General features: G+C 44.6%; 1 pseudogene; it reads right to left on the bottom strand.

Moving 5' to 3' along the window:
* Window positions 1–4,109: 4,109 nt before the first annotated feature.
* LOC108521314 (ATP synthase-coupling factor 6, mitochondrial-like) lies at window positions 4,110–5,535 on the bottom strand (annotated as a pseudogene).
* Window positions 5,536–11,020: the final 5,485 nt, after the last annotated feature.

Here is an 11,020-nt window from a genome sequence, read left to right as displayed (position 1 = left end):
GCTGAGACAGGAGAATGGCGTGAACCCAGGAGGTGGAGCTTGCAGTGAGCCGAGATCACGCTACTGCACTCCAGCCTGGGCAACAAAGCAAGACTCCATCTCGAAAAGAAACAAGAAAAAGTAACAAATGCATTGGACTTATTGGTGAGACATTTGTGTCCCAGAGGATGGGAAATAAATCTGACTAAAATTCAGGGACTTTCTACCTCAGTAAAATTCCTAGGGGTCCAGTGGTGTGGAAACTGTCAATATATGCCTTTTAAGGTGAAAGATAAGTTGCTGCATTTGGTCCCTACTACAACCAAGAAAGAGGTACAATGCATAGTGGACCTATTTGGATTTTGGAGGCAACACATTCTTCATTTGGGTGTGTTACTCCAGCCCATTAATCAAGTGACCCAAAAGGCTGCCAGTTTTGAATGGGGTCCACAAATGGAGAAGGCTCTGCAATAGGTCCAGACTGCTGCGCAACTTGCTCTGCCATTTGGGCCATATGACCCCGTAGACCCAATGGTGCTTAAGGTGTCAGTGGCAGATAGAGATGCTGTTTGGAGCCTTTGCAGGCCTCCATTGGTGAATCACAGTGGAGGCCTGTAGAATTTTGGAGCAAGTCCCTACCATCTTCTGTAGGTAACTACTGTCCTTTTGAGAGATAGCTGTTGGCTTGTTACTGGGCTTTGGTGGAAACTGAGCATTCGACTATGGATCATCAAGTCACCATGCAACCTGAACTGCCTATCATGAACTGGATGCTTTCTGACCCGTCTAGCCATAACGTGGGTCATGGACAGCAGCATTCCATCATCAAATGGAGGTGGTACATACGTGATCAGGCTGTAGTAGGTCATGAAGTCACAAGTAAGTTACATGAGGAGGTGGCTTAAATGCCCAAAGGCTCTACCTCTGCCACCCTGCCTTCTCACCCTCAGCCTGCACTGATATCCTTATGGGGCTTTACCTAAGATCAGTTGACAGAGGAAGAGAAGAGTATGGCCTGGTTTGCAGATGATTCTGCACAATATACAGGCAACACCCAAAAGTGGACAGCTGCAGCACTATGATCCCTTTCCTAGAACTTTGAGTCTGGTTGTGCACCTGGTTGTGCACTGTGCATAAAACAACAAATGGCCAGATGCACCATTATTTGCTGATTCATGAACTATAGCAAATAGTTTAGCTGTATGGTCAGAGACTTGGAAGAAGCATGATTGGGATATTGGTTAAAAAAAAAAAATCAGGGAAGAGGTACATGGATGGACCTCTCTGAGTGGTCAAAAACTATGAAGATATTTGTATCCTATGTGAGTGCCCACCAAAGGGTAAGCTCAACAGAGGAGGATTTTAATAATCAATGGGATGTAATGAACTGTTCTGTGGACACCACTCAGCCTCTTTCCCTAACCACCTCTGTCATCACCCAATGGGCCCATGAACAAAGTGGCCATGGTGGCAGGGATAGAGGTTATGCAGAGGCTCAGCAACATGGACTTCCACTCACCAGTGCTGACCTGGCTATGGCCACTGCTGAGTGCCCAATTTGCCAGCAGCAGAGACCTTCACTGAGTCCTTAATTTGGAACCATTCCTGCCTTGAGGTAATCAGCCAACTATGGATGGGAGTATGATTATATTGGACCTCTTCCGTCATGAAAAGAGCAGAGGTTTGTCCTCACTGGAATAGACACTTACTCTGGATATGGGTTTGCCTGTCCTGCATGCAGTGCTTCTGCCAAGACTACCATCTGTGGACTCATGGAATGCCTTATTCACCGTCATGGTATTCCACACAGTATTGTCTCTGACTCACTTTATGGCTAAAGAAGTTTGGCATTGGGCTCATGCTCATGAAATTCACTGGTCTTACCATGTTCCCTGTCATCCTGAAGCATCTGGATTGATAGAACAGTGGCAAGGCCGTTTGAAGTCACAATTACAATGCCAACTAGGTGACAATACTTTGCAGGGCTGGGACAAAGTTCTCCAGAAGGCCACGTATGCTCTGAATCAACCCCTAATATATGGCACTGTTTCTCCCATAGCCAGGATTCATGGGTCCAGGAATCAAGGGATGAAAGTGGAAGTGGCACCACTCATCATCACCGCTAGTGACCCACTACCAAAATATTTGCTTCCTATTCCCACAACATTATATTCTGCTGGTGTAGAGGTTTTAGTTCCAGAGGGAGGAATGCTGCCATGAGTAGACACAACAATGATTCCATTAACCTGGAAGTTAAGACTACCACCTGGACACTTTGGGCTCCTCCTCCCTTTAAGTCAACAGACTAAAATGGGAGTTACGGTGTTGACTGGGGTTGACTGACCCAGATTATCAAGATAAAATGAGTCTACTATTCCACAACAGAGGTAAGGAACGGTAGGTATGGAATACTGGAGATCCACCTGAGGTCAGGAGTTTAAGAACAGCTTAGACAATATGACAAAACCCTGTCTCCACTAAAATTACAAAAGTTAGCTAGGCACACAGCCGGGGACAATGGCTCATGCCTGTAATCCCAGCACTTTGAGAGGCCAAGGCAGGCAGATCACCTGAGAACAGGAGTTCAAGACTAGCCTGGCCAACATGGTGAAACCCCATCTCTACTAAAAATACAAAAATTGGCCAGGTATGGTGGCAGGCACCTGTAATCTCAGCTACTCAGGAAGCTGATGCAGGAGAATTGCTTGAACCTGGAAGGCAGAGGTTGCAGTGAGCTAAGATTGAACCAAAGATTCATTTCGTCCCAAAAAAAAAAAAAAAATTAGCCAGGCACAGTGGTGTGTTCCTGTAATCCCAGCTTGTAGGAAGGTTGAGGCAGGAGAATCGCTTGAACCCAGGAGACGGAGGTTGAAATGAGCCAAGATTGTGTCACTGCACTCCAGCCTGGGCAACAGATTGAGACTCTGTTTGGAAAAAAAAAAAGGAATACAGGAGATCCATTAATCTCTTCATATAACTGTGCCCTATGATTAAGGTCAATAGAAAACTACAACAGCCCAGTCCAAGCAGGACTACAAATGACCCAGACCCTTCAGGAATGAAGGTTTGGGTCACTCCACCAGGAAAAAACCCACAACCTGCTGAAGTGCTTGCTGAAGGCAAAAGGAATATGGAATGGGAAGTAGAAGGTAGTCATCAACACCAGCTACAACCATGTGACCAGCTGCAGAAACAACCATGATAATTGTCACGAGTATTTCCTCCTTCTTTTGTTAAAAACATGTTTGTGCATGTATACACCTGCACTAAGAAAATATCTTCATTTTATTTTCTTTCTCCTTTATCATGTGACATAAGATATATTGACTTCATGTCAATGTTTAAGTATTATTAACCTTATATAATGGTATTTGTGTTGGGGATTGGTGCATTTCCTGTTATATAAAGGATAATTGTATTATGTTAGGTGTAATTATGGCCTAACGTAATCTCAGGAGATGTGTATGGGTTCACAGTGACAAGGTGTGGACTTGTGATGGTTAATACTGAGTGTCAACTTGATTGGATTGAGGGATACAAATTATTGATCCTGGGTGTGTCTGTGAGGATGTTGCCAAAGGAGATTAACATTGAGGGAAATGTACTAGTAATCAGCAGCCAGCGCAGTTATAATATAAGCAGGCAGAAAGGAGAGACTAGCCTACCCTGTGACCCTACATCTTTCTCCCATGCTGGATGTTTCCTGCCCTCAAACATGGGACTCCAAGTTCTTCAGTTTTGGAACCTGGACTGGCCGTCCTTGCTCCTCACCCTGCAAATGGCCTCTTGTGGGACCTGGTGATCATGTGAGTTAATACTTAATAAACTCCCATATATATATATATATATATATTCCATTAGTTCTATCAGTGTAGAGAGAACCCTGACTAATACAACCCATCTCCCAGGTGTGTGTCCTTAACTTTGGCAGGTAAATATAAGGTGGGACACTAGGGTGAAACAAGTTTAAGGGGGTGCCAAAAATGTAGTCATCAAGATACATAATATTATAATGCCATATTTTATTTATTTATTTTTAACAGTTATGAAATATATGTTTATTCTGAAACTTCTAACTAGTTGTACAACTAACCCATAACAAACTACCAGATTAATTTTACTTTATTTCTTCAAGCCTGGGGTTTTTCAATGACTTCAAATTTGGGATCTTCAAATTTGAAGTTGGAGAACCTATTCATGTCTCCTTTACCATACATTTGCTTGAACTTAAAAGCTCCCTCTCCAGCTCTTGCTGATACTGTGGAGCAGTATCAACAGGTCCTCCAGATGTCTATCACTTAGATTTGTATTCTCTAATCTTGTCCATAGTTTCTGTACAGGATCAAGTTCCTTATTAAATGCCACTGCAGTTAACACCAATGTTCCTCTGCAAGTGGACTGAGACTGCTGACTGAATGACAAAGGAGAACCTGAAGAGCCTCTGAAGAATCATGCTGATTTTTTTTTTTTTTTTTTTGAAAGGGAGTCTTGCTCTGTGGCCCAGGCTGGAGTGCAGGGGCATGATCTTGGCTCACTGCAACCTCCGCCTCCCATTGAGGCAGCACTACTTTCACCAGGGCACTAGCTGCGGAGAGTCTGTCCCTTACAGACCTCTGACCCAGCAACAGATGGATAAAATACACTGACACACAGATATTCTGCTTTGCCAATCCAGCCGAGGGTCCAAGGCCACTGACAGACTCCAAGGAGAGTCCTGTAAAGAATGGCAGCAGTGGTCCTGAGCAGTTGGCATTCCAGGCATTTATTTAGTATAGAATTAACAACAGGAGCTTTGAGTAAACACACTTGTGGGTAATTAACAAAGTTAAGAGAGTATTCTATGAATGATTAAAGCTCAGATACCAAGGTCTAAAGCAAATACCATTAGGGGCAATTTTCCTGGTCGATGTCCCTGCCCCCCTGCCCGCAGCAGGTCATCTGGCTCAATGGTTAGTTAATGGAGGTAGGGTAAACAGACTTAACTCTGGAAGCCTCTGTTGACCCTAGTATTCCCTATGACCTAATGCTCTAAGGTAAGAAATGGCCACCTTCAGCCTGTTGAGTTATTACAAGTTATATAACCTTTCAGCCTTCCAAAAAGGTTTGTGACTATTCCCTATAACTTGCCCTAGTATTTCCCTTTAATATTTCTGCCACCATCCTGAGTGATTACCCTAATATTTCCCTTTAATGTTTCTGCCACCATCCTGAGAGAATCCCAACACCCAGGTTCAAGCGATTCTCCTGCCTCGGCCTCCCAAGTGGCTGGGGTAACAGGCGAGCAGTATCATGCCCAGCTAATTTTTTGTATTTTAGTACAGATAGGGTTTTAGCATATTGGCCAGGCTGATCTTGAACTCCTGACCTCAGGTGATCTGCCCGTCTTGGCCTCCAAACTGCTGAGATTACAGGCATGAGCCACCATGCCAGGTGGAATCATGCTGATTTTATGTTAGGTGGACTCAGTACTCGGTTACCAAAGCTGCGGCATTGGCCACACCATTCTACTTCCGGTCTGGCTCCATCCCCCACATGCCTACCACCATTGCAATGCATTCTGGGCAGCTGTTACAGTCACTAAAGTCTCACTGGACAGGAAACTCTCTTCCTGTTGCTTGGATGGTCCTTTAATGCCATATTTTAAAAGGGAAAAATGATGCAAATATTCCATTGTGAACAAAATACCAAAATATTAAATAAAGCTTATTGTATTTGGTGATGATGATGGATTCTAAAAAGCAGAAATGGCCAGTGCCTCAGGCCCAGCCACCCATTCAGAAAAGGTGAAGGTCATTGGAAAGACTTGGCCAAATCAAATGTACCCTGAGAGGAGCAGAAACTGGTCAGCAAAGGAAGAACTGAGTAGGTAGGAAAAGTACTGGATCAAAAAGGGGCAGCAGATTTATGTTTTTGATCTGTCAGGCTTTTATAGTTCAAAGATATATTCCAAGCATTCTGTCGACTGATTATCATAGTAACATATGGAACTGGTTGGGGAAATGTCCGGAGCATGAGGCCCGGGAATTAGCCACCTCTGTTGCTTGATCTCCGCAAAGCGGAGAAAGAGGGGCGCATTCCGGGTTCTTTATTTTCTAAACCTCCGCGCGCGCCCAGAAGCTTTTCGGCCCGCGCGCGCCTAAGTTCTCCCGCGCGCGCCAAAACTGTCCGCGCGCCAACCTTTCCCGCCGCGCGCCAACCTTTCCCGCGGCCGCGCGCCAAACATTTTCCCGCCCTAGGAAGAATATGCAGCCAGGGCGCAGGTGCGAGTCCGCGCGCGGGAAAAATACAAACCCACGGGCATGCGCAGATTGGTAATTTGAGAGATGCCGGCCCCGTATCACCGCCCTGCCCAACCTCTTCCCCTGCCAGAGCCTATATAAGGCATGACCCTGAACTCAATAACGAGACTTGATCAGGCTGTTTGTCTTGTCTCCCATTCTTGTGTTCTTGCTTGTCTACCTCCATCCACTCCCCCTTCCAGGGCCCGTTCGACTGTCCTGCAGGTCGGGACAGGGAAATATCATGATCATATTCATTTTACAAAGGAGAAAGGTTGACTTTCAGGTTAGTGACTGGGTTAGTTTCCTGTCACTGCTGCAACAAATTACCATAAACTTAGTGGTTTAAAACAGTGCACATGTATTATCTGATGGTTCTGGAGGTCAAAAATCCCAAATGGGTGTCACTGTGGGTGATGGTTAATTCTACATGTCAACTTGGCTGGGCCTCAGGATGTCCACATAACTGCTTCAACGTTTTTTCTGGATGTCTCTTTCAGGGTGTTTCCAGATGAGAGTTAGCATTGGAATCGCTGAACTGGCCCAAGTAGATCACCCTCCCTAATGTTGTGGGCACCCTCCAACCCACTGAGGACCTGAACAGAGCACATAGGATAAGGATAGCTGGATTTGCCCTTCCTCTGACTGACTGCTTGAGCTGGGACATTGATAGGTTCTCTGGGCTCGGGGTGCTCAGGCCTTCAGACCTAATTTGGGGTCTACGCCATTGACTCTGTAGCTCTCAGGCTTTTGAACTATTCCGCTAGCCTTGCAGTTTGCAGACAGCAGGATCATGGGCTTCTCAGCCTCCATAATCTCATGAGCCAATACCTTAAAATTGAATGCCTTTATATGCATCATATTGGTTCTGGTTCTGTGTTTTTCTGAAGAACCCTAACACATTGGGTAATATCAAGGTGTCAGCAAAATTGTGCTCCATGGCCGGGTGCCATGGCTCTTGCCTGCAAGCCCAGCACTTTGGTAGGCTGACGCAGGAGGATCACCTGAGTAATCACATGGTCAACATAGAGAGACCCCATTGCTTAAAAAACGAAAAATATGGCTGGGCACAGTGGCTCATGCCTGTTAATCCCAGCACTTTGGGAGGCCGAGGTGGGCAGATCACCTGAGGTCAGGAGTTCAAGACCAGCCTGACCAACATGGAGAAACCCTCTCTCTACTAAAAATAGAAAAATTAGCTGGACTTGGTGGCTCATGCCTATAATCCCAGTTACTCAAATCCCAGTTACTCAGGAGTCTGAGGCAGGAGAATTGCTTGAACCCAGGAGGCGGAGGTTGTAGTGAGCCAAGATCACAGCACTGCACTGCAGCCTTGGTAAAAGAGTGAGAATTCATCTTAGAAAGAAAAACAAAAAAAATTAAAAAATATTAGCCAGGCATGGTGGCATGTGCCTGTACTCCTAGCTACTTGGGAGGCTGAGGTGAAACAGGTTTCCTTGAGCCCCAAGAGTGAAGGCTGCTGTGAGTTATGATCATGACACTGTACTCTAGCCTGAGTAACAGAGGGAGACCCTATCTTTAAAAAAAAAACAGGGCCAGTGTGGTGACTCATGCCTGTAATCCCAGCACTTTGGGAAGCTGAGGCAGGCTTCTTGAGTCACTTGAAGTCAGGAGTTTGATGGCCATCAAGGACGCTGAGAAGCTATAGTCTCACTGAGAAGCCATGCAGCTCTGCACACAGGTGGGTCACTAGAAGTAGGTCACTATTTCCACAGTTGAGAACAATCTGGCTGAAGCTAATGCATACTTTAGTCTGTTTGTAGAAACAGGCAGCATATAGGGTATGTTTTGAGGCATACACTTTAGTCCCTAGGAGCCCCAAAGAGCTAAGTGTTCCCCAACCAAATGTAACAAGTGTCCTGAATCATGCCTAGCAGCAGGCCATCATTCTTCTGTGTGTCATGTTGCTGTCTTCTTTTCCTCTGTAGAAGGAGTGAGACTGCCTTAGAGACTTTCGGCTGTATCTGTGGACTCTCAGTGATGATCTGGCCCAGATCATACACTTGACCCAACAAGGAAACTGTGTCCCCATTACTGAATTTCCAACTTTTGTGAGATAGACAAACTTCTCCCAGTTTCCGAGACTTTAGCCTTGAAACTTTCTGTGCCTGCTTCTCCTCTACACCAATCAACAAATCCCCACAAGCTTCCCATCCAGCCCCTTTTGCCTTTGCCACCCATCATCACTTGCCCTTTTCTTCCAGACCCACTGCCCCTACTTGGGACCTCTTTCCCCACAACTGGACTTTTTCAGCATTCTCTGAATCATCTCTGCCTTTACGCAGCTTTAACCGTAATGTGTCCCTGTTGTCTTGGGTTGCTCTGGCATCTGTAACGACTTCCTGCTCCTCCCCACCTACTTCAATCCTCCCACCTCAGGCTCCTGAGGAGCTGGAACTACAGACATGTGCCACCATGCCCCGCTAATTTTTAAATTTTTTGTAGAGATGGGGGTCTCACAATGTTGCTCAGGCTGATCTTGAACTCCTGGGCTCAAGCAATCCTCCCACCTTGGCCTCCCAAAGTTCTGAGATGAAAGGTGTGAGCCACCATGCCCAGACCAGTTTGTATGTCTTTGTCTAACACTGAAGGATGGAATGAGAAAACACCAAGAGGAAAACATGAATAGCCTTATATTAATCTTATATTAAGTATTTGAAATACTACATCTTTCTGCCAACACTGGTTGGCAGAAAAAAAACAATAGAGTAACCTGCAGCAGAAATAACTCATGGAAGACAAAGGTATGGTGGGCCGAGGAAGAAAAGGAAGAGCGCAAAACAGAATATTCCCCCTGATGGGTCTACTTAATGGTTCTTTTCCCCTTTTAGTCACTCATTTCATATACGGTTGCAGTGTCTACTGCACCAGCTTTGGGCTAGATTGCATTTTGGTCTGTAATACCAATGCAGAAATAATCAGTTTGTCTTACCTATGAATATACCTGCCTATCACCCACATCAAGACATGGAACATTCTGCAAGGTTCCCTCATCCCCCTTTTTGGTTGATATTCCCACAGAAGTATGCTAAGATTTCTGATTTCTCTCACTGTACATTAGCTCTACTTGTTCTAGTTCTGGTTTTAGTGAGGGCTTTTAGTTTCATGTGACTACGTTGTCTCCGGGGTCAAATGTTTATCCTCGCTATGTCTGGAAGCATTACAAATGTATTTTCTGATCATCTTATAGAATCATTGTGCTCTCCTCCAAACACATCTTTTTTAGTTTTATTTTTATTTATTTATGTATTTATTTTTTTGAGACACAGTTCACTCTGTTGCCCCAGGCTGCTAGTGCAGTGGTGCCATCTCAGCTTACTGCAAGCTCCACCTCCCGGGTTCACGCCATTCTCCTGCCTCAGCCTCCTGAGTAGTGGGGACTACAGGCAACCACCACCACACCCAGCTAATTTTTTGTATTTTTAGTAGAAACGGGGTTTCACCATGGTCTTGATTTCCTGACCTCACGATCAGCCCGACTCAGCCTCCCAAAGTGCTGGGATTACAGGCCTGAGCCACCGTGCCGAGCCCTGTCTCATTAAACCACTTGAAAATTCATGCTTAGTGTTTGTACAATAAACAGATGCAAAAAGAACTTGTAGCTTGAAAAGTATAAAGCAGGAGTAGTGAACAGAATCTATGGGCACATTTTCCCTACAGTGAATTATTTTGTCTTCACCCTCCTGCATTCCCTGCTTCAATAGCTCAAGATAAATAGAAAAAAATCCAACTGATAATATGCCCTTTTTTCCTCTCTCAATAACTTTATGTAGTTATGTAAAACACCAACTCTGAAAACCTAATGCATTCATTCCCACCAAAAAATAGTGCAGAGAGGTTTGTTAATATTTGAGAACTTCAAGTAATGGAAAATTGAGCCATATAAGAAGAGATGCATAATAAGTCACTCTGCATTAAGCTCCATTTTATTATTAAGAATTTAGCACCACCAGTGACAAGTCAGTCAGGCACGTTGATTTTGCTTAACTTTCTTCTAAAAGTTCAGGGGAAAACAAAAGTTCCCTAAGCAGATGTTAACAGCTGCAAAAGGAAATACAGTATCTTGCTATAATTACTTCAGAGGCTTTTGAAGATATTAAATATTTTAAACAGCAGAATAGTTAAAAATGGAGAGCAAGTGTAAATAATCTGGGATTTTTTTTCCTTCAAAGTTATTTTGGGGCTGAAAATTGCAAGTGGAGGAAGATGACTAAGTGATATTTAAACCAGTCTTTCTCTTAATCTTGTTTCATGATCGTCACCTAAAGCTCTAGAGAAACAGTGAGTGCTCCAGGTTGTTGAGATTAAAGGTCTAGAAAGATGACTTTGAGAATTGGTGAGTGAATGTGAGCCAACTTGTGAAGGAGCAAAATTTCCCCCATGCTGCTGACTTTTCAACTATTTCTTCTCTCATTTCTCCCAACCCCAAGGTATATGGAACAGGCTTTGCGGATTGGGCAGAGGTCTTCATGATCCTTGTCCTTTTGTGGGATTCTAGCCTCTTAATTGTGTGTAGGTCCTATGTTTTGGTTCTCACCAGGAGAATATGGCAGAGTAGATGGGATACCACTCCTGTGATGAGGTTCCTTTAGACATGCCCTTGAAGAAGCAAGCAGCTATGTGGCAAGGAATGAAAGGCAGCCCCACGAACCCCTCAACCAGCAGTTAGCAAGAAACCAGGGCCCTAAGTCCTGCAGCCAACAGGAAATGAACTCTTCTACAACTGAGGGATTTTTTTTTTT

Source organism: Rhinopithecus bieti, unplaced genomic scaffold, assembly GCF_001698545.2.
Source record: "Rhinopithecus bieti isolate Rb0 unplaced genomic scaffold, ASM169854v2 scaffold_60064, whole genome shotgun sequence".
Classification (NCBI taxonomy): Eukaryota; Metazoa; Chordata; class Mammalia; order Primates; family Cercopithecidae; genus Rhinopithecus; species Rhinopithecus bieti.
This window is presented reverse-complemented; position numbering and strand designations above follow the sequence as displayed.